Raw genomic sequence first — 21,096 nt, 5'->3', positions numbered from 1 at the left:
TGCCCCCCTCCCCCAGCCCATACCATCCTACTTGAGCAATCTGATCCCTGTCGCCAATTGTTCGCTGACACACTGCTTACTTTCTGCGATTAACACATTCTGATCTCTTGAGGCGCCACTATCAGCACCTTGATTAGCCTCATTTACATTCCCTTTTTCTTTCTGTCCGAGACATTTTCGTCATTTTCCACCTATTGCTGACCACTCTATCGAGGCCCAATAGGGCACGCCAACCCCGCCCCATCCACATTAGTCTGAAACTGACCCCATTTCCAGTTCTCCAGCTTTGACAAAGAGTCACCCAGGCCCGGAACGACCGCTGCCATCTCGCTCCACAGAGGCTGTCAGTCCTGCTGAGATTGTCCAGTATGTTCTGTTTTTGTTTCAGAATGAAGCATCCGCAGTAAGTTGCATTTGTCGTTCATTTAGACATGTTTGAGATGGTGAATAAGTATGTTTATCTGCATTTGTAAATGCATGAAATTCTGTTGTGGATGAACTAGCTCCGAATATCCAAAATAGGAAGGTCCTTTTCTTCTCATTGCCTGTCGAAAATTCAGTGCTTGTTACTTAATGTGGAATTTATTTCAGTGGCTCATGAGAGACTAAACCTCATAATCCTCGAACATACGAGATGGGGGAACAAAAGTACTTTGTGCAAACATTCCTCACACAACATGAGAAGCACTTGATGTTTCTACCCGGTATGGCCCCGGGGACCTTTCGCATGTTAGGGGAATGTGCTAACCACTACACTACAGAAACCGCTGGCGGTGCAGTAATCAATGGACTTGTGCAATGTTCAACCTCACTGTGTTGCTGCAGCTTCTCATGGTTCGTCTGAGAGGCCATGTCACTTATTACAAGAAGACAGCCGTTTCTTTAAAACCGATGTCTCAACTTATAAAACAATCAGGAATCGAACTTTACAGACCTGAAGATAAGTTATGTTTTGCTTGAAGTGGAAGTTAAATTGAGAAGGCAGGGCTTTCGAAAATAACCACAACCAGACGGGTGCATGCATTTTGCTATTTCCCGTTGATGAAGACCAGTTACGAGATTGCGGCAATAGTCAGCAACAGACTAAACTGGAAATACGAGATGTTTCTGCCCGGTTTCGAACCGGGGACCTTTCGCGTGTTAGGCGAATGTGATAACCACTACACTACAGAAACAGCTGGCAATCAACGGACGTGTACAATGTGCAACCTCACTGTGTTGCTGCAGATTCGCATGGTGAGGCTGAGAGGCTAGGCCACTTATTACAAGTCGACTGCTGTTTCTTTCAAAAACAGATGTTTCAACATATAAAACCACGAGATGTAGAAATTAGATTGAACTTAACATGATCTGCGTTAACTTCACAGGGACGTGACCCATCTAATCTACAGAGCCAAAGTGGAGAATTGAACTGACTGGAGAGCTGCATCTTAACGCTGACCTTCCGGACCTCGGCCTCCTGAAATGTTCCAAAGAAGCTCAACAAACACTCGAGGAACAGCAGCGCATCTTTCCACTGGGCTCAATACAGCTTTCACACTCATAGTGTGTGCAACCGTCTCACACTGTAAATGCTGCCCCCATTCTGTGTGTACTACCATCGCAGATTTGGGTTTGAATCTTGTTTCCACTTCGTCTTTGTATCCGGGCGGTAGTTGCTGAGAGCTGGCACAGACACAGCGGCTGGAATGGCCTCATACTGTGGTGTAATTATTCTCTCATTCGATGCTCACCTCACTCTGTGGCCAGGGAACCCTAGGACTTTTCTCATTTAATCTCTCCTGACTTGCACCCTGTCAGAGCGCTTTCCTGTTATTCTGTTTGCTCCCACCGGGATTTGGCTTGGTTAAAACGTCCGACATTTCTAACCCGTCCCGGTTTTAATGAAAAGTGATGGTGAAATACGAGCTGTGTTGTCCTGTCGACAAATCCCGCCTGACTCGCTGAGTTGTTCCAGTATCTTCCGCAGATGTCGGATCAACTTTCGATACGAGAATTGAAGACGGTCTGCTCACTTTGCTCTGCATCAAGAATCAGCTGTCCCACCCAGTGAGTTAAAGCGCACGCCAAAAGTTCGAATTCCGAGCCAGCCAGGAGTTGAACGTGGAATCTCCTAATTCGTAGGCAGACGCGTTATCCCTTGCGCCACTGGCCCAGCCGGGTGCATGCATTTTGCTATTCCTTGTTGAGCCTCTGTGGCGCATTCGGCGGGATTCATTCACATTGGGTTTCCTTTGAGAAGCTGAGCTCACACAGCAGGGAACCAATACGTTCCCGAGACAATCAAGACATTTTCTAAAAGCTTGTCTATGTGTGGATATTCACTTACTTCTATTGACTTATTCCAGTAGATTCAGGCAGCTCTCTGTATGTTTCATTTTATTCAGTTCAACAACATCAGACTGTGTAACCTCTCTTCCCCCTCCACCATCTGCTTCTTCCCCCTCCACCATCTGTATCCATCATCTTATTTTAATTCCTTGCATTGATATGTTTTACCCTCAGCATTGCCCCCCTCCCCCAGCCCATACCATCCTACTTGAGCAATCTGATTCCTGTCGCCAATTGTTCGCTGACACACTGCTTACTTTCTGCGATTAACACATTCTGATCTCTTGAGGCGCCACTATCAGCACCTTGATTAGCCTCATTTACATTCCCTTTTTCTTTCTGTCCGAGACATTTTCGTCATTTTCCACCTATTGCTGACCACTCTATCGAGGCCCAATAGGGCACGCCAACCCCGCCCCATCCACATTAGTCTGAATCTGACCCCATTTCCAGTTCTCCAGCTTTGACAAAGAGTCACCCAGGCCCGGAACGACCGCTGCCATCTCGCTCCACAGAGGCTGTCAGTCCTGCTGAGATTGTCCAGTATGTTCTGTTTTTGTTTCAGAATGAAGCATCCGCAGTAAGTTGCATTTGTCGTTCATTTAGACATGTTTGAGATGGTGAATAAGTATGTTTATCTGCATTTGTAAATGCATGAAATTCTGTTGTGGATGAACTAGCTCCGAATATCCAAAATAGGAAGGTCCTTTTCTTCTCATTGCCTGTCGAAAATTCAGTGCTTGTTACTTAATGTGGAATTTATTTCAGTGGCTCATGAGAGACTAAACCTCATAATCCTCGAACATACGAGATGGGGGAACAAAAGTACTTTGTGCAAACATTCCTCACACAACATGAGAAGCACTTGATGTTTCTACCCGGTATGGCCCCGGGGACCTTTCGCATGTTAGGGGAATGTGCTAACCACTACACTACAGAAACCGCTGGCGGTGCAGTAATCAATGGACTTGTGCAATGTTCAACCTCACTGTGTTGCTGCAGCTTCTCATGGTTCGTCTGAGAGGCCATGTCACTTATTACAAGAAGACAGCCGTTTCTTTAAAACCGATGTCTCAACTTATAAAACAATCAGGAATCGAACTTTACAGACCTGAAGATAAGTTATGTTTTGCTTGAAGTGGAAGTTAAATTGAGAAGGCAGGGCTTTCGAAAGTAACCACAACCAGACGGGTGCATGCATTTTGCTATTTCTCGTTGATGAAGACCAGTTACGAGATTGCGGCAATAGTCAGCAACAGACTAAACTGGAAATACGAGATGTTTCTGCCCGGTTTCGAACCGGGGACCTTTCGCGTGTTAGGCGAATGTGATAACCACTACACTACAGAAACAGCTGGCAATCAACGGGCGTGTACAATGTGCAACCTCACTGTGTTGCTGCAGATTCGCATGGTGAGGCTGAGAGGCTAGGCCACTTATTACAAGTCGACTGCTGTTTCTTTCAAAAACAGATGTTTCAACATATAAAACCACGAGATGTAGAAATTAGATTGAACTTAACATGATCTGCGTTAACTTCACAGGGACGTGACCCATCTAATCTACAGAGCCAAAGTGGAGAATTGAACTGACTGGAGAGCTGCATCTTAACGCTGACCTTCCGGACCTCGGCCTCCTGAAATGTTCCAAAGAAGCTCAACAAACACTCGAGGAACAGCAGCGCATCTTTCCACTGGGCTCAATACAGCTTTCACACTCATAGTGTGTGCAACCGTCTCACACTGTAAATGCTGCCCCCATTCTGTGTGTACTACCATCGCAGATTTGGGTTTGAATCTTGTTTCCATTTCGTCTTTGTATCCGGGCGGTAGTTGCTGAGAGCTGGCACAGACACAGCGGCTGGAATGGCCTCATACTGTGGTGTAATTATTCTCTCATTCGATGCTCACCTCACTCTGTGGCCAGGGAACCCTAGGACTTTTCTCATTTAATCTCTCCTGACTTGCACCCTGTCAGAGCGCTTTCCTGTTATTCTGTTTGCTCCCACCGGGATTTGGCTTGGTTAAAACGTCCGACATTTCTAACCCGTCCCGGTTTTAATGAAAAGTGATGGTGAAATACGAGCTGTGTTGTCCTGTCGACAAATCCCGCCTGACTCGCTGAGTTGTTCCAGTATCTTCCGCAGATGTCGGATCAACTTTCGATACGAGAATTGAAGACGTTCTGCTCACTTTGCTCTGCATCAAGAATCAGCTGTCCCACCCAGTGAGTTAAAGCGCACGCCAAAAGTTCGAATTCCGAGCCAGCCAGGAGTTGAACGTGGAATCTCCTAATTCGTAGGCAGACGCGTTATCCCTTGCGCCACTGGCCCAGCCGGGTGCATGCATTTTGCTATTCCTTGTTGAGCCTCTGTGGCGCATTCGGCGGGATTCATTCACATTGGGTTTCCTTTGAGAAGCTGAGCTCACACAGCAGGGAACCAATACGTTCCCGAGACAATCAAGACATTTTCTAAAAGCTTGTCTATGTGTGGATATTCACTTACTTCTATTGACTTATTCCAGTAGATTCAGGCAGCTCTCTGTATGTTTCATTTTATTCAGTTCAACAACATCAGACTGTGTAACCTCTCTTCCCCCTCTACCATCTGCTTCTTCCCCCTCCACCATCTGTATCCATCATCTTATTTTAATTCCTTGCATTGATATGTTTTACCCTCAGCATTGCCCCCCTCCCCCAGCCCATACCATCCTACTTGAGCAATCTGATCCCTGTCGCCAATTGTTCGCTGACACACTGCTTACTTTCTGCGATTAACACATTCTGATCTCTTGAGGCGCCACTATCAGCACCTTGATTAGCCTCATTTACATTCCCTTTTTCTTTCTGTCCGAGACATTTTCGTCATTTTCCACCTATTGCTGACCACTCTATCGAGGCCCAATAGGGCACGCCAACCCCGCCCCATCCACATTAGTCTGAATCTGACCCCATTTCCAGTTCTCCAGCTTTGACAAAGAGTCACCCAGGCCCGGAACGACCGCTGCCATCTCGCTCCACAGAGGCTGTCAGTCCTGCTGAGATTGTCCAGTATGTTCTGTTTTTGTTTCAGAATGAAGCATCCGCAGTAAGTTGCATTTGTCGTTCATTTAGACATGTTTGAGATGGTGAATAAGTATGTTTATCTGCATTTGTAAATGCATGAAATTCTGTTGTGGATGAACTAGCTCCGAATATCCAAAATAGGAAGGTCCTTTTCTTCTCATTGCCTGTCGAAAATTCAGTGCTTGTTACTTAATGTGGAATTTATTTCAGTGGCTCATGAGAGACTAAACCTCATAATCCTCGAACATACGAGATGGGGGAACAAAAGTACTTTGTGCAAACATTCCTCACACAACATGAGAAGCACTTGATGTTTCTACCCGGTATGGCCCCGGGGACCTTTCGCATGTTAGGGGAATGTGCTAACCACTACACTACAGAAACCGCTGGCGGTGCAGTAATCAATGGACTTGTGCAATGTTCAACCTCACTGTGTTGCTGCAGCTTCTCATGGTTCGTCTGAGAGGCCATGTCACTTATTACAAGAAGACAGCCGTTTCTTTAAAACCGATGTCTCAACTTATAAAACAATCAGGAATCGAACTTTACAGAACTGAAGATAAGTTATGTTTTGCTTGAAGTGGAAGTTAAATTGAGAAGGCAGGGCTTTCGAAAATAACCACAACCAGACGGGTGCATGCATTTTGCTATTTCTCGTTGATGAAGACCAGTTACGAGATTGCGGCAATAGTCAGCAACAGACTAAACTGGAAATACGAGATGTTTCTGCCCGGTTTCGAACCGGGGACCTTTCGCGTGTTAGGCGAATGTGATAACCACTACACTACAGAAACAGCTGGCAATCAACGGACGTGTACAATGTGCAACCTCACTGTGTTGCTGCAGATTCGCATGGTGAGGCTGAGAGGCTAGGCCACTTATTACAAGTCGACTGCTGTTTCTTTCAAAAACAGATGTTTCAACATATAAAACCACGAGATGTAGAAATTAGATCGAACTTAACATGATCTGCGTTAACTTCACAGGGACGTGACCCATCTAATCTACAGAGCCAAAGTGGAGAATTGAACTGACTGGAGAGCTGCATCTTAACGCTGACCTTCCGGACCTCGGCCTCCTGAAATGTTCCAAAGAAGCTCAACAAACACTCGAGGAACAGCAGCGCATCTTTCCACTGGGCTCAATACAGCTTTCACACTCATAGTGTGTGCAACCGTCTCACACTGTAAATGCTGCCCCCATTCTGTGTGTACTACCATCGCACATTTGGGTTTGAATCTTGTTTCCACTTCGTCTTTGTATCCGGGCGGCAGTTGCTGAGAGCTGGCCCAGACACAGCGGCTGGAATGGCCTCATACTGTGGTGTAATTATTCTCTCATTCGATGCTCACCTCACTCTGTGGCCAGGGAACCCTAGGCCTTTTCTCATTTAATCTCTCCTGACTTGCACCCTGTCAGAGCGCTTTCCTGTTATTCTGTTTGCTCCCACCGGGATTTGACTTGGTTAAAACGTCCGACATTTCTAACCCGTCCCGGTTTTAATGAAAAGTGATGGTGAAAGACGAGCTGTGTTGTCCTGTCGACAAATGCCGCCTGACTCGCTGAGTTGTTCCAGTATCTTCCGCAGATGTCGGATCAACTTTCGATACGAGAATTGAAGACGTTCTGCTCACTTTGCTCTGCATCAAGAATCAGCTGTCCCACCCAGTGAGTTAAAGCGCACGCCAAAAGTTCGAATTTCGAGCCAGCCAGGAGTCGAACCTGGAATCTCCTGATTCGTAGTCAGACGCGTTATCCATTGCGCCACTGGCCCAGCCGGGTGAATGCATTTTGCTATTCCTTGTTGAGCCTCTGTGGCGCATTCGGCGGGATTCATTCACATTGGGTTTCCTTTGAGAAGCTGAGCTCACACAGCAGGGAACCAATACGTTCCCGAGACAATCAAGACATTTTCTAAAAGCTTGTCTATGTGTGGATATTCACTTACTTCTATTGACTTATTCCAGTAGATTCAGGCAGCTCTCTGTATGTTTCATTTTATTCAGTTCAACAACATCAGACTGTGTAACCTCTCTTCCCCCTCCACCATCTGCTTCTTCCCCCTCCACCATCTGTATCCATCATCTTATTTTAATTCCTTGCATTGATATGTTTTACCCTCAGCATTGCCCCCCTCCCCCAGCCCATACCATCCTACTTGAGCAATCTGATCCCTGTCGCCAATTGTTCGCTGACACACTGCTTACTTTCTGCGATTAACACATTCTGATCTCTTGAGGCGCCACTATCAGCACCTTGATTAGCCTCATTTACATTCCCTTTTTCTTTCTGTCCGAGACATTTTCGTCATTTTCCACCTATTGCTGACCACTCTATCGAGGCCCAATAGGGCACGCCAACCCCGCCCCATCCACATTAGTCTGAAACTGACCCCATTTCCAGTTCTCCAGCTTTGACAAAGAGTCACCCAGGCCCGGAACGACCGCTGCCATCTCGCTCCACAGAGGCTGTCAGTCCTGCTGAGATTGTCCAGTATGTTCTGTTTTTGTTTCAGAATGAAGCATCCGCAGTAAGTTGCATTTGTCGTTCATTTAGACATGTTTGAGATGGTGAATAAGTATGTTTATCTGCATTTGTAAATGCATGAAATTCTGTTGTGGATGAACTAGCTCCGAATATCCAAAATAGGAAGGTCCTTTTCTTCTCATTGCCTGTCGAAAATTCAGTGCTTGTTACTTAATGTGGAATTTATTTCAGTGGCTCATGAGAGACTAAACCTCATAATCCTCGAACATACGAGATGGGGGAACAAAAGTACTTTGTGCAAACATTCCTCACACAACATGAGAAGCACTTGATGTTTCTACCCGGTATGGCCCCGGGGACCTTTCGCATGTTAGGGGAATGTGCTAACCACTACACTACAGAAACCGCTGGCGGTGCAGTAATCAATGGACTTGTGCAATGTTCAACCTCACTGTGTTGCTGCAGCTTCTCATGGTTCGTCTGAGAGGCCATGTCACTTATTACAAGAAGACAGCCGTTTCTTTAAAACCGATGTCTCAACTTATAAAACAATCAGGAATCGAACTTTACAGACCTGAAGATAAGTTATGTTTTGCTTGAAGTGGAAGTTAAATTGAGAAGGCAGGGCTTTCGAAAATAACCACAACCAGACGGGTGCATGCATTTTGCTATTTCTCGTTGATGAAGACCAGTTACGAGATTGCGGCAATAGTCAGCAACAGACTAAACTGGAAATACGAGATGTTTCTGCCCGGTTTCGAACCGGGGACCTTTCGCGTGTTAGGCGAATGTGATAACCACTACACTACAGAAACAGCTGGCAAACAACAGACGTGTACAATGTGCAACCTCACTGTGTTGCTGCAGATTCGCATGGTGAGGCTGAGAGGCTAGGCCACTTATTACAAGTCGACTGCTGTTTCTTTCAAAAACAGATGTTTCAACATATAAAACCACGAGATGTAGAAATTAGATTGAACTTAACATGATCTGCGTTAACTTCACAGGGACGTGACCCATCTAATCTACAGAGCCAAAGTGGAGAATTGAACTGACTGGAGAGCTGCATCTTAACGCTGACCTTCCGGACCTCGGCCTCCTGAAATGTTCCAAAGAAGCTCAACAAACACTCGAGGAACAGCAGCGCATCTTTCCACTGGGCTCAATACAGCTTTCACACTCATAGTGTGTGCAACCGTCTCACACTGTAAATGCTGCCCCCATTCTGTGTGTACTACCATCGCAGATTTGGGTTTGAATCTTGTTTCCACTTCGTCTTTGTATCCGGGCGGTAGTTGCTGAGAGCTGGCACAGACACAGCGGCTGGAATGGCCTCATACTGTGGTGTAATTATTCTCTCATTCGATGCTCACCTCACTCTGTGGCCAGGGAACCCTAGGACTTTTCTCATTTAATCTCTCCTGACTTGCACCCTGTCAGAGCGCTTTCCTGTTATTCTGTTTGCTCCCACCGGGATTTGGCTTGGTTAAAACGTCCGACATTTCTAACCCGTCCCGGTTTTAATGAAAAGTGATGGTGAAATACGAGCTGTGTTGTCCTGTCGACAAATCCCGCCTGACTCGCTGAGTTGTTCCAGTATCTTCCGCAGATGTCGGATCAACTTTCGATACGAGAATTGAAGACGTTCTGCTCACTTTGCTCTGCATCAAGAATCAGCTGTCCCACCCAGTGAGTTAAAGCGCACGCCAAAAGTTCGAATTCCGAGCCAGCCAGGAGTTGAACGTGGAATCTCCTAATTCGTAGGCAGACGCGTTATCCCTTGCGCCACTGGCCCAGCCGGGTGCATGCATTTTGCTATTCCTTGTTGAGCCTCTGTGGCGCATTCGGCGGGATTCATTCACATTGGGTTTCCTTTGAGAAGCTGAGCTCACACAGCAGGGAACCAATACGTTCCCGAGACAATCAAGACATTTTCTAAAAGCTTGTCTATGTGTGGATATTCACTTACTTCTATTGACTTATTCCAGTAGATTCAGGCAGCTCTCTGTATGTTTCATTTTATTCAGTTCAACAACATCAGACTGTGTAACCTCTCTTCCCCCTCCACCATCTGCTTCTTCCCCCTCCACCATCTGTATCCATCATCTTATTTTAATTCCTTGCATTGATATGTTTTACCCTCAGCATTGCCCCCCTCCCCCAGCCCATACCATCCTACTTGAGCAATCTGATCCCTGTCGCCAATTGTTCGCTGACACACTGCTTACTTTCTGCGATTAACACATTCTGATCTCTTGAGGCGCCACTATCAGCACCTTGATTAGCCTCATTTACATTCCCTTTTTCTTTCTGTCCGAGACATTTTCGTCATTTTCCACCTATTGCTGACCACTCTATCGAGGCCCAATAGGGCACGCCAACCCCGCCCCATCCACATTAGTCTGAATCTGACCCCATTTCCAGTTCTCCAGCTTTGACAAAGAGTCACCCAGGCCCGGAACGACCGCTGCCATCTCGCTCCACAGAGGCTGTCAGTCCTGCTGAGATTGTCCAGTATGTTCTGTTTTTGTTTCAGAATGAAGCATCCGCAGTAAGTTGCATTTGTCGTTCATTTAGACATGTTTGAGATGGTGAATAAGTATGTTTATCTGCATTTGTAAATGCATGAAATTCTGTTGTGGATGAACTAGCTCCGAATATCCAAAATAGGAAGGTCCTTTTCTTCTCATTGCCTGTCGAAAATTCAGTGCTTGTTACTTAATGTGGAATTTATTTCAGTGGCTCATGAGAGACTAAACCTCATAATCCTCGAACATACGAGATGGGGGAACAAAAGTACTTTGTGCAAACATTCCTCACACAACATGAGAAGCACATGATGTTTCTACCCGGTATGGCCCCGGGGACCTTTCGCATGTTAGGGGAATGTGCTAACCACTACACTACAGAAACCGCTGGCGGTGCAGTAATCAATGGACTTGTGCAATGTTCAACCTCACTGTGTTGCTGCAGCTTCTCATGGTTCGTCTGAGAGGCCATGTCACTTATTACAAGAAGACAGCCGTTTCTTTAAAACCGATGTCTCAACTTATAAAACAATCAGGAATCGAACTTTACAGACCTGAAGATAAGTTATGTTTTGCTTGAAGTGGAAGTTAAATTGAGAAGGCAGGGCTTTCGAAAATAACCACAACCAGACGGGTGCATGTATTTTGCTATTTCTCGTTGATGAAGACCAGTTACGAGATTGCGGCAATAGTCAGCAACAGACTAAACTGGAAATACGAGATGTTTCTGCCCGGTTTCGAACCGGGGACCTTTCGCGTGTTAGGCGAATGTGATAACCACTACACTACAGAAACAGCTGGCAATCAACGGACGTGTACAATGTGCAACCTCACTGTGTTGCTGCAGATTCGCATGGTGAGGCTGAGAGGCTAGGCCACTTATTACAAGTCGACTGCTGTTTCTTTCAAAAACAGATGTTTCAACATATAAAACCACGAGATGTAGAAATTAGATTGAACTTAACATGATCTGCGTTAACTTCACAGGGACGTGACCCATCTAATCTACAGAGCCAAAGTGGAGAATTGAACTGACTGGAGAGCTGCATCTTAACGCTGACCTTCCGGACCTCGGCCTCCTGAAATGTTCCAAAGAAGCTCAACAAACACTCGAGGAACAGCAGCGCATCTTTCCACTGGGCTCAATACAGCTTTCACACTCATAGTGTGTGCAACCGTCTCACACTGTAAATGCTGCCCCCATTCTGTGTGTACTACCATCGCAGATTTGGGTTTGAATCTTGTTTCCACTTCGTCTTTGTATCCGGGCGGTAGTTGCTGAGAGCTGGCACAGACACAGCGGCTGGAATGGCCTCATACTGTGGTGTAATTATTCTCTCATTCGATGCTCACCTCACTCTGTGGCCAGGGAACCCTAGGACTTTTCTCATTTAATCTCTCCTGACTTGCACCCTGTCAGAGCGCTTTCCTGTTATTCTGTTTGCTCCCACCGGGATTTGGCTTGGTTAAAACGTCCGACATTTCTAACCCGTCCCGGTTTTAATGAAAAGTGATGGTGAAATACGAGCTGTGTTGTCCTGTCGACAAATCCCGCCTGACTCGCTGAGTTGTTCCAGTATCTTCCGCAGATGTCGGATCAACTTTCGATACGAGAATTGAAGACGTTCTGCTCACTTTGCTCTGCATCAAGAATCAGCTGTCCCACCCAGTGAGTTAAAGCGCACGCCAAAAGTTCGAATTCCGAGCCAGCCAGGAGTTGAACGTGGAATCTCCTAATTCGTAGGCAGACGCGTTATCCCTTGCGCCACTGGCCCAGCCGGGTGCATGCATTTTGCTATTCCTTGTTGAGCCTCTGTGGCGCATTCGGCGGGATTCATTCACATTGGGTTTCCTTTGAGAAGCTGAGCTCACACAGCAGGGAACCAATACGTTCCCGAGACAATCAAGACATTTTCTAAAAGCTTGTCTATGTGTGGATATTCACTTACTTCTATTGACTTATTCCAGTAGATTCAGGCAGCTCTCTGTATGTTTCATTTTATTCAGTTCAACAACATCAGACTGTGTAACCTCTCTTCCCCCTCCACCATCTGCTTCTTCCCCCTCCACCATCTGTATCCATCATCTTATTTTAATTCCTTGCATTGATATGTTTTACCCTCAGCATTGCCCCCCTCCCCCAGCCCATACCATCCTACTTGAGCAATCTGATCCCTGTCGCCAATTGTTCGCTGACACACTGCTTACTTTCTGCGATTAACACATTCTGATCTCTTGAGGCGCCACTATCAGCACCTTGATTAGCCTCATTTACATTCCCTTTTTCTTTCTGTCCGAGACATTTTCGTCATTTTCCACCTATTGCTGACCACTCTATCGAGGCCCAATAGGGCACGCCAACCCCGCCCCATCCACATTAGTCTGAATCTGACCCCATTTCCAGTTCTCCAGCTTTGACAAAGAGTCACCCAGGCCCGGAACGACCGCTGCCATCTCGCTCCACAGAGGCTGTCAGTCCTGCTGAGATTGTCCAGTATGTTCCGTTTTTGTTTCAGAATGAAGCATCCGCAGTAAGTTGCATTTGTCGTTCATTTAGACATGTTTGAGATGGTGAATAAGTATGTTTATCTGCATTTGTAAATGCATGAAATTCTGTTGTGGATGAACTAGCTCCGAATATCCAAGATAAGAAGGTCCTTTTCTTCTCATTGCCTGTCGAAAATTCAGTGCTTGTGACTTAATGTGGAATTTATTTTAGTGGCTCATGAGAGACTAATCCTCATAATCCTCGAACATACGAGATGGGGAACACAAGTACTTTGTGCAAACATTCCTCACACAACATGAGAAGCACTTGATGTTTCTACCCGGTATGGCCCCGGGGACCTTTCGCATGTTAGGGGAATGTGCTAACCACTACACTACAGAAACCGCTGGCGGTGCAGTAATCAATGGACTTGTGCAATGTTCAACCTCACTGTGTTGCTGCAGATTCTCATGGTTCATCTGAGAGGCCATGTCACTTATTACAAGAAGACAGCCGTTTCTTTAAAACCGATGTCTCAACTTATAAAACAATCAGGAATCGAACTTTACAGACGAAGATAAGTTATGTTTTGCTTGAAGTGGAAGTTAAATTGAGAAGGCAGGGCTTTCGTAAATAACCACAACCAGACGGGTGCATGCATTTTGCTATTTCTCGTTGATGAAGACCAGTTACGAGATTGCGGCAATAGTCAGCAACAGACTAAACTGGAAATACGAGATGTTTCTGCCCGGTTTCGAACCGGGGACTTTTCGCGTGTAAGGCGAATGTGATAACCACTACACTACAGAAACAGCTGGCAATCAGCGGACGTGTACAATGTGAAACCTCACTGTTTGCTGCAGATTCGCATGGTGAGGCTGAGAGGCTAGGCCACTTATTACAAGACGACTGCTGTTTCTTACAGCTTTCACACTCATAGTGTGTGCAACAGTCTCACACTGTAAATGCTGCCCCCATTCTGTGTGTCCTTCCATCGCAGATTTGGGTTTGAATCTTGTTTCCACTTCTTCTTTGTATCCGGGCGGTAGTTGTTGAGAGCTGGCACAGACACAGCGGCTGGAATGGCCTCATACTGTGGTGTAATTATTCTCTCATTCGATGCTCACCTCACTCTGTGGCCAGGGAACCCTAGGCCTTTTCTCATTTAATCTCTCCTGACTTGCACCCTGTCAGAGCGCTTTCCTGTTGTTCTGTTTGCTCCCACCAGGATTTGACTTGGTTAAAACGTCCGACATTTCTAACCCGTCCCGGTTTTAATGAAAGGTGATGGTGAAAGACAAGCTTTGTTGTCCTGTCGACAAATTCCGCCTGACTCGCTGAGTTGTTCCAGTATTTTCCGCAGATGTTAGATCGACTTTCGATGGCAATAACAGCGTGCTTCTGTTACTTTCCCGGGGCTCGTTGGTCTAGGGGTATGACATTCACTTACCTCTATTGACTAATTCCAGTTGATTCAGGCAGCCCTCTGTATATTTCATTTTATTCAGTTCAACAACATCAGACTGTGTAATCTCTCTTCTCCCTCCACCATCTGTTTATTTCCATCAAGTTATTTTCATTCCTTCCATTGGTATGTTTTACCCTCAGCATTGCGCCCCTCCCCCCAGCCCATACCATCCTACTTGAGCAACCCTGTCGCCAATTGTTCGCTGACACACTGTTTTCTTTGTTCTGCTATTAACACATTCTGATCTCTTGAGGCGCCACTATCAGCAACTTTCTTAGCCTTGATTAGCCTCATTTACATTCCCTTTTTCTTTCTGTCCGAGACATTTTCGTCATTTTCCACCTATTGCTGACCACTCTATCGAGGCCCAATAGGGCACGCCAACCCCGCCCCATCCACATTTGTCTGAATCTGACCCCATTTCCAGTTCTCCAGCTTTGACAAAGAGTCACCCAGGCCCGGAACGACCGCTGCCATCTCGCTCCACAGAGGCCGTCAGTCCTGCTGAGATTGTCCAGTATGTTCTGTTTTTGTTTCAGAATGAAGCATCCGCAGTAAGTTGCATTTGTCGTTCATTTAGACATGTTTGAGATGGTGAATAAGTAGGTGTATCTGCATTAGTAAATGCATGAAATTCTGTTGTGGATGAACTAGCTCCGCATATCCAAAATAAGAAGGTCCTTTTCTTCTCATTGCCTGTCGAAAATTCAGTGCTTGTGACTTAATGTGGAATTTATTTTAGTGGCTCATGAGAGTCTAAACCTCATAAACCTCGAACATACGAGATGGGGGAACAAAAGTACTTTGTGCAAACATTCCTCACACAACATGAGAAGCACTTGATGTTTCTACCTGGTATGGCCCCGGGGACCTTTCGCATGTTAGGGGAATGTGCTAACCACTACACTACAGAAACCGCTGGCGGTGCAGTAATCATTGGACTTGTGCAATGTTCAACCTCACTGTGTTGCTGCAGCTTCTCATGGTTCGTCTGAGAGGCCATGTCACTTATTACAAGAAGACAGCCGTTTCTTTAAAACCGATGTCTCAACTTATAAAACAATCAGGAATCGAACTTTACAGACCTGAAGATAAGTTATGTTTTGCTTGAAGTGGAAGTTAAATTGAGAATGCAGGGCTTTCGTAAATAACCACAACCAGACGGGTGCATGCATTTTGCTATTCCTCGTTGATGAAGACCAGTTACGAGATTGCGGCAATAGTCAGCAACAGACTAAACTGGAAGTTCGAGATGTTTCTGCCCGGTTTCGAACCGGGGACCTTTCGCGTGTTAGGCGAATGTGATAACCACTACACTACAGAAACAGCTGGCAATCAACGGACGTGTACAATGTGCAACCTCACTGTGTTGCTGCAGATTCGCATGGTGAGGCTGAGAGGCTAGGCCACTTATTACAAGACGACTGCTGTTTCTTTCAAAAACAGATGTTTCAACATATAAAACCACGAGATGTAGAAATTAGATCGAACTTAACATGATCTGCGTTAACTTCACAGGGACGTGACCCAACTAATCCACAGAGCCAAAGTGGAGAATTGAACTGACTGGAGAGCTGCATCTTAACGCTGACCTCCCGGACCTCGGCCTCCTGAAATGTTCCAAAGAAGCTCAACAAACACTCGAGGAACAGCAGCGCATCTTTCCACTGGGCTCAATACAGCTTTCACACTCATAGTGTGTGCAACCGTCTCACACTGTAAATGCTGCCCCCATTCTGTGTGTACTACCATCGCAGATTTGGGTTTGAATCTTGTTTCCACTTCGTCTTTGTATCCGGGCGGTAGTTGCTGAGAGCTGGCACAGACACAGCGGCTGGAATGGCCTCATACTGTGGTGTAATTATTCTCTCATTCGATGCTCACCTCACTCTGTGGCCAGGGAACCCTAGGCCTTTTCTCATTTAATCTCTCCTGACTTGCACCCTGTCAGAGCGCTTTCCTGTTATTCTGTTTGCTCCCACCGGGAGTTGACTTGGTTAAAACGTCCGACATTTCTAACCCGTCCCGGTTTTAATGAAAAGTGATGGTGAAAGACGAGCTGTGTTGTCCTGTCGACAAATCCCGCCTGACTCGCTGAGTTGTTCAAGTATCTTCCGCAGATGTCGGATCAACTTTCGATACGAGAATTGAAGACGTTCTGCTCACTTTGCTCTGCATCAAGAATCAGCTGTCCCACCCAGTGAGTTAAAGCGCACGCCAAAAGTTCGAATTTCGAGCCAGCCAGGAGTCGAACCTGGAATCTCCTGATTCGTAGTCAGACGCGTTATCCATTGCGCCCCTGGCCCAGCCGGGTGAATGCATTTTGCTATTCCTTGTTGAGCCTCTGTGGCGCATTCGGCGGGATTCATTCACATTGGGTTTCCTTTGAGAAGCTGAGCTCACACAGCAGGGAACCAATACGTTCCCGAGACAATCAAGACATTTTCTAAAAGCTTGTCTATGTGTGGATATTCACTTACTTCTATTGACTTATTCCAGTAGATTCAGGCAGCTCTCTGTATGTTTCATTTTATTCAGTTCAACAACATCAGACTGTGTAACCTCTCTTCCCCCTCCACCATCTGCTTCTTCCCCCTCCACCATCTGTATCCATCATCTTATTTTAATTCCTTGCATTGATATGTTTTACCCTCAGCATTGCCCCCCTCCCCCAGCCCATACCATCCTACTTGAGCAATCTGATCCCTGTCGCCAATTGTTCGCTGACACACTGCTTACTTTCTGCGATTAACACATTCTGATCTCTTGAGGCGCCACTATCAGCACCTTGATTAGCCTCATTTACATTCCCTTTTTCTTTCTGTCCGAGACATTTTCGTCATTTTCCACCTATTGCTGACCACTCTATCGAGGCCCAATAGGGCACGCCAACCCCGCCCCATCCACATTAGTCTGAATCTGACCCCATTTCCAGTTCTCCAGCTTTGACAAAGAGTCACCCAGGCCCGGAACGACCGCTGCCATCTCGCTCCACAGAGGCTGTCAGTCCTGCTGAGATTGTCCAGTATGTTCTGTTTTTGTTTCAGAATGAAGCATCCGCAGTAAGTTGCATTTGTCGTTCATTTAGACATGTTTGAGATGGTGAATAAGTATGTTTATCTGCATTTGTAAATGCATGAAATTCTGTTGTGGATGTACTAGCTCCGAATATCCAAAATAGGAAGGTCCTTTTCTTCTCATTGCCTGTCGAAAATTCAGTGCTTGTTACTTAATGTGGAATTTATTTCAGTGGCTCATGAGAGACTAAACCTCATAATCCTCGAACATACGAGATGGGGGAACAAAAGTACTTTGTGCAAACATTCCTCACACAACATGAGAAGCACTTGATGTTTCTACCCGGTATGGCCCCGGGGACCTTTCGCATGTTAGGGGAATGTGCTAACCACTACACTACAGAAACCGCTGGCGGTGCAGTAATCATTGGACTTGTGCAATGTTCAACCTCACTGTGTTGCTGCAGCTTCTCATGGTTCGTCTGAGAGGCCATGTCACTTATTACAAGAAGACAGCCGTTTCTTTAAAACCGATGTCTCAACTTATAAAACAATCAGGAATCGAACTTTACAGACCTGAAGATAAGTTATGTTTTGCTTGAAGTGGAAGTTAAATTGAGAATGCAGGGCTTTCGTAAATAACCACAACCAGACGGGTGCATGCATTTTGCTATTCCTCGTTGATGAAGACCAGTTACGAGATTGCGGCAATAGTCAGCAACAGACTAAACTGGAAGTTCGAGATGTTTCTGCCCGGTTTCGAACCGGGGACCTTTCGCGTGTTAGGCGAATGTGATAACCACTACACTACAGAAACAGCTGGCAATCAACGGACGTGTACAATGTGCAACCTCACTGTGTTGCTGCAGATTCGCATGGTGAGGCTGAGAGGCTAGGCCACTTATTACAAGACGACTGCTGTTTCTTTCAAAAACAGATGTTTCAACATATAAAACCACGAGATGTAGAAATTAGATCGAACTTAACATGATCTGCGTTAACTTCACAGGGACGTGACCCAACTAATCCACAGAGCCAAAGTGGAGAATTGAACTGACTGGAGAGCTGCATCTTAACGCTGACCTCCCGGACCTCGGCCTCCTGAAATGTTCCAAAGAAGCTCAACAAACACTCGAGGAACAGCAGCGCATCTTTCCACTGGGCTCAATACAGCTTTCACACTCATAGTGTGTGCAACCGTCTCACACTGTAAATGCTGCCCCCATTCTGTGTGTACTACCATCGCAGATTTGGGTTTGAATCTTGTTTCCACTTCGTCTTTGTATCCGGGCGGTAGTTGCTGAGAGCTGGCACAGACACAGCGGCTGGAATGGCCTCATACTGTGGTGTAATTATTCTCTCATTCGATGCTCACCTCACACTGTGACCAGGGAACCCTAGGCCTTTTCTCATTTAATCTCTCCTGACTTGCACCCTGTCAGAGCGCTTTCCTGTTATTCTGTTTGCTCCCACCGGGATTTGACTTGGTTAAAACGTCCGACATTTCTAACCCGCCCCGGTTTTAATGAAAGGTGATGGTGAAAGACGTGCTTTGTTGTCCTGTCGACAAATGCCGCCTGACTCGCTGAGTTGTTCCAGTATCTTCCGCAGATGTCGGATCAACTTTCGATACGATAATTGAAGACGTTCTGCTCACTTTGCTCTGCATCAAGAATCAGCTGTCCCACCCAGTGAGTTAAAGCGCACGCCAAAAGTTCGAATGCCGAGCCAGCCAGGAGTGGAACCTAGAATCTCCTGATTCGTAGTCAAACGCGTTATCCATTGCGCCACTGGCCCAGCCGGGTGCATGCATTTTGCTATTCCTTGTTGAGCCTCTGTGGCGCATTCGGCGGGATTCATTCACATTGGGTTTCCTTTGAGAAGCTGAGCTCACACAGCAGGGAACCAATACGTTCCCGAGACAATCAAGACATTTTCTAAAAGCTTGTCTATGTGTGGATATTCACTTACTTCTATTGACTTATTCCAGTAGATTCAGGCAGCTCTCTGTATGTTTCATTTTGTTCAGTTCAACAACATCAGACTGTGTAACCTCTCTTCCCCCTCCACCATCTGCTTCTTCCCCCTCCACCATCTGTATCCATCATCTTATTTTAATTCCTTGCATTGATATGTTTTACCCTCAGCATTGCCCCCCTCCCCCAGCCCATACCATCCTACTTGAGCAATCTGATCCCTGTCGCCAATTGTTCGCTGACACACTGCTTACTTTCTGCGATTAACACATTCTGATCTCTTGAGGCGCCACTATCAGCACCTTGATTAGCCTCATTTACATTCCCTTTTTCTTTCTGTCCGAGACATTTTCGTCATTTTCCACCTATTGCTGACCACTCTATCGAGGCCCAATAGGGCACGCCAACCCCGCCCCATCCACATTAGTCAGAATCTGACCCCATTTCCAGTTCTCCAGCTTTGACAAAGAGTCACCCAGACCCGGACCGACCGCTGCCATCTCGCTCCACAGAGGCTGTCAGTCCTGCTGAGATTGTCCAGTATGTTCTGTTTTTGTTTCAGAATGAAGCATCCGCAGTAAGTTGCATTTGTCGTTCATTTAGACATGTTTGAGATGGTGAATAAGTATGTTTATCTGCATTTGTAAATGCATGAAATTCTGTTGTGGATGAACTAGCTCCGAATATCCAAAATAAGAAGGTCCTTTTCTTCTCATTGCCTGTCGAAAATTCAGTGCTTGTTACTTAATGTGGAATTTATTTCAGTGGCTCATGAGAGACTAAACCTCATAATCCTCGAACATACGAGATGGGGGAACAAAAGTACTTTGTGCAAACATTCCTCACACAACATGAGAAGCACTTGATGTTTCTACCCGGTATGGCCCCGGGGACCTTTCGCATGTTAGGGGAATGTGCTAACCACTACACTACAGAAACCGCTGGCGGTGCAGTAATCAATGGACTTGTGCAATGTTCAACCTCACTGTGTTGCTGCAGCTTCTCATGGTTCGTCTGAGAGGCCATGTCACTTATTACAAGAAGACAGCCGTTTCTTTAAAACCGATGTCTCAACTTATAAAACAATCAGGAATCGAACTTTACAGAACTGAAGATAAGTTATGTTTTGCTTGAAGTGGAAGTTAAATTGAGAAGGCAGGGCTTTCGAAAATAACCACAACCAGACGGGTGCATGCATTTTGCTATTTCTCGTTGATGAAGACCAGTTACGAGATTGCGGCAATAGTCAGCAACAGACTAAACTGGAAATACGAGATGTTTCTGCCCGGTTTCGAACCGGGGACCTTTCGCGTGTTAGGCGAATGTGATAACCACTACACTACAGAAACAGCTGGCAATCAACGGACGTGTACAATGTGCAACCTCACTGTGTTGCTGCAGATTCGCATGGTGAGGCTGAGAGGCTAGGCCACTTATTACAAGTCGACTGCTGTTTCTTTCAAAAACAGATGTTTCAACATATAAAACCACGAGATGTAGAAATTAGATCGAACTTAACATGATCTGCGTTAACTTCACAGGGACGTGACCCATCTAATCTACAGAGCCAAAGTGGAGAATTGAACTGACTGGAGAGCTGCATCTTAACGCTGACCTTCCGGACCTCGGCCTCCTGAAATGTTCCAAAGAAGCTCAACAAACACTCGAGGAACAGCAGCGCATCTTTCCACTGGGCTCAATACAGCTTTCACACTCATAGTGTGTGCAACCGTCT

The 21,096-nt window shown here is 46.0% G+C and overlaps 11 non-coding genes across 11 annotated transcripts; all 11 read right to left on the bottom strand.

Annotated features, from left to right (window-relative positions):
* Window positions 1–1,102: 1,102 nt before the first annotated feature.
* Window positions 1,103–1,175, bottom strand: trnav-aac (transfer RNA valine (anticodon AAC)). The gene has a single exon. It is a non-coding gene; the product is annotated as a tRNA-Val (tRNA).
* A 2,435-nt stretch (window positions 1,176–3,610) lies between these two features.
* Window positions 3,611–3,683, bottom strand: trnav-aac (transfer RNA valine (anticodon AAC)). The gene has a single exon. It is a non-coding gene; the product is annotated as a tRNA-Val (tRNA).
* A 2,435-nt stretch (window positions 3,684–6,118) lies between these two features.
* trnav-aac (transfer RNA valine (anticodon AAC)) lies at window positions 6,119–6,191 on the bottom strand. The gene has a single exon. It is a non-coding gene; the product is annotated as a tRNA-Val (tRNA).
* Window positions 6,192–7,098: 907 nt separating this feature from the next.
* Window positions 7,099–7,171, bottom strand: trnar-acg (transfer RNA arginine (anticodon ACG)). The gene has a single exon. It is a non-coding gene; the product is annotated as a tRNA-Arg (tRNA).
* A 1,455-nt stretch (window positions 7,172–8,626) lies between these two features.
* On the bottom strand, window positions 8,627–8,699 carry trnav-aac (transfer RNA valine (anticodon AAC)). The gene has a single exon. It is a non-coding gene; the product is annotated as a tRNA-Val (tRNA).
* Window positions 8,700–11,134: 2,435 nt separating this feature from the next.
* Window positions 11,135–11,207, bottom strand: trnav-aac (transfer RNA valine (anticodon AAC)). Its single transcript has one exon. It is a non-coding gene; the product is annotated as a tRNA-Val (tRNA).
* Window positions 11,208–13,639: 2,432 nt separating this feature from the next.
* Window positions 13,640–13,712, bottom strand: trnav-uac (transfer RNA valine (anticodon UAC)). The gene has a single exon. It is a non-coding gene; the product is annotated as a tRNA-Val (tRNA).
* A 1,909-nt stretch (window positions 13,713–15,621) lies between these two features.
* Window positions 15,622–15,694, bottom strand: trnav-aac (transfer RNA valine (anticodon AAC)). Its single transcript has one exon. It is a non-coding gene; the product is annotated as a tRNA-Val (tRNA).
* Window positions 15,695–16,601: 907 nt separating this feature from the next.
* On the bottom strand, window positions 16,602–16,674 carry trnar-acg (transfer RNA arginine (anticodon ACG)). The gene has a single exon. It is a non-coding gene; the product is annotated as a tRNA-Arg (tRNA).
* Window positions 16,675–18,129: 1,455 nt separating this feature from the next.
* On the bottom strand, window positions 18,130–18,202 carry trnav-aac (transfer RNA valine (anticodon AAC)). Its single transcript has one exon. It is a non-coding gene; the product is annotated as a tRNA-Val (tRNA).
* A 2,435-nt stretch (window positions 18,203–20,637) lies between these two features.
* On the bottom strand, window positions 20,638–20,710 carry trnav-aac (transfer RNA valine (anticodon AAC)). Its single transcript has one exon. It is a non-coding gene; the product is annotated as a tRNA-Val (tRNA).
* Window positions 20,711–21,096: the final 386 nt, after the last annotated feature.

This window comes from Scyliorhinus torazame, chromosome 5 (assembly GCF_047496885.1).
Source record: "Scyliorhinus torazame isolate Kashiwa2021f chromosome 5, sScyTor2.1, whole genome shotgun sequence".
NCBI lineage: Eukaryota > Metazoa > Chordata > Chondrichthyes > Carcharhiniformes > Scyliorhinidae > Scyliorhinus > Scyliorhinus torazame.
This window is presented reverse-complemented; position numbering and strand designations above follow the sequence as displayed.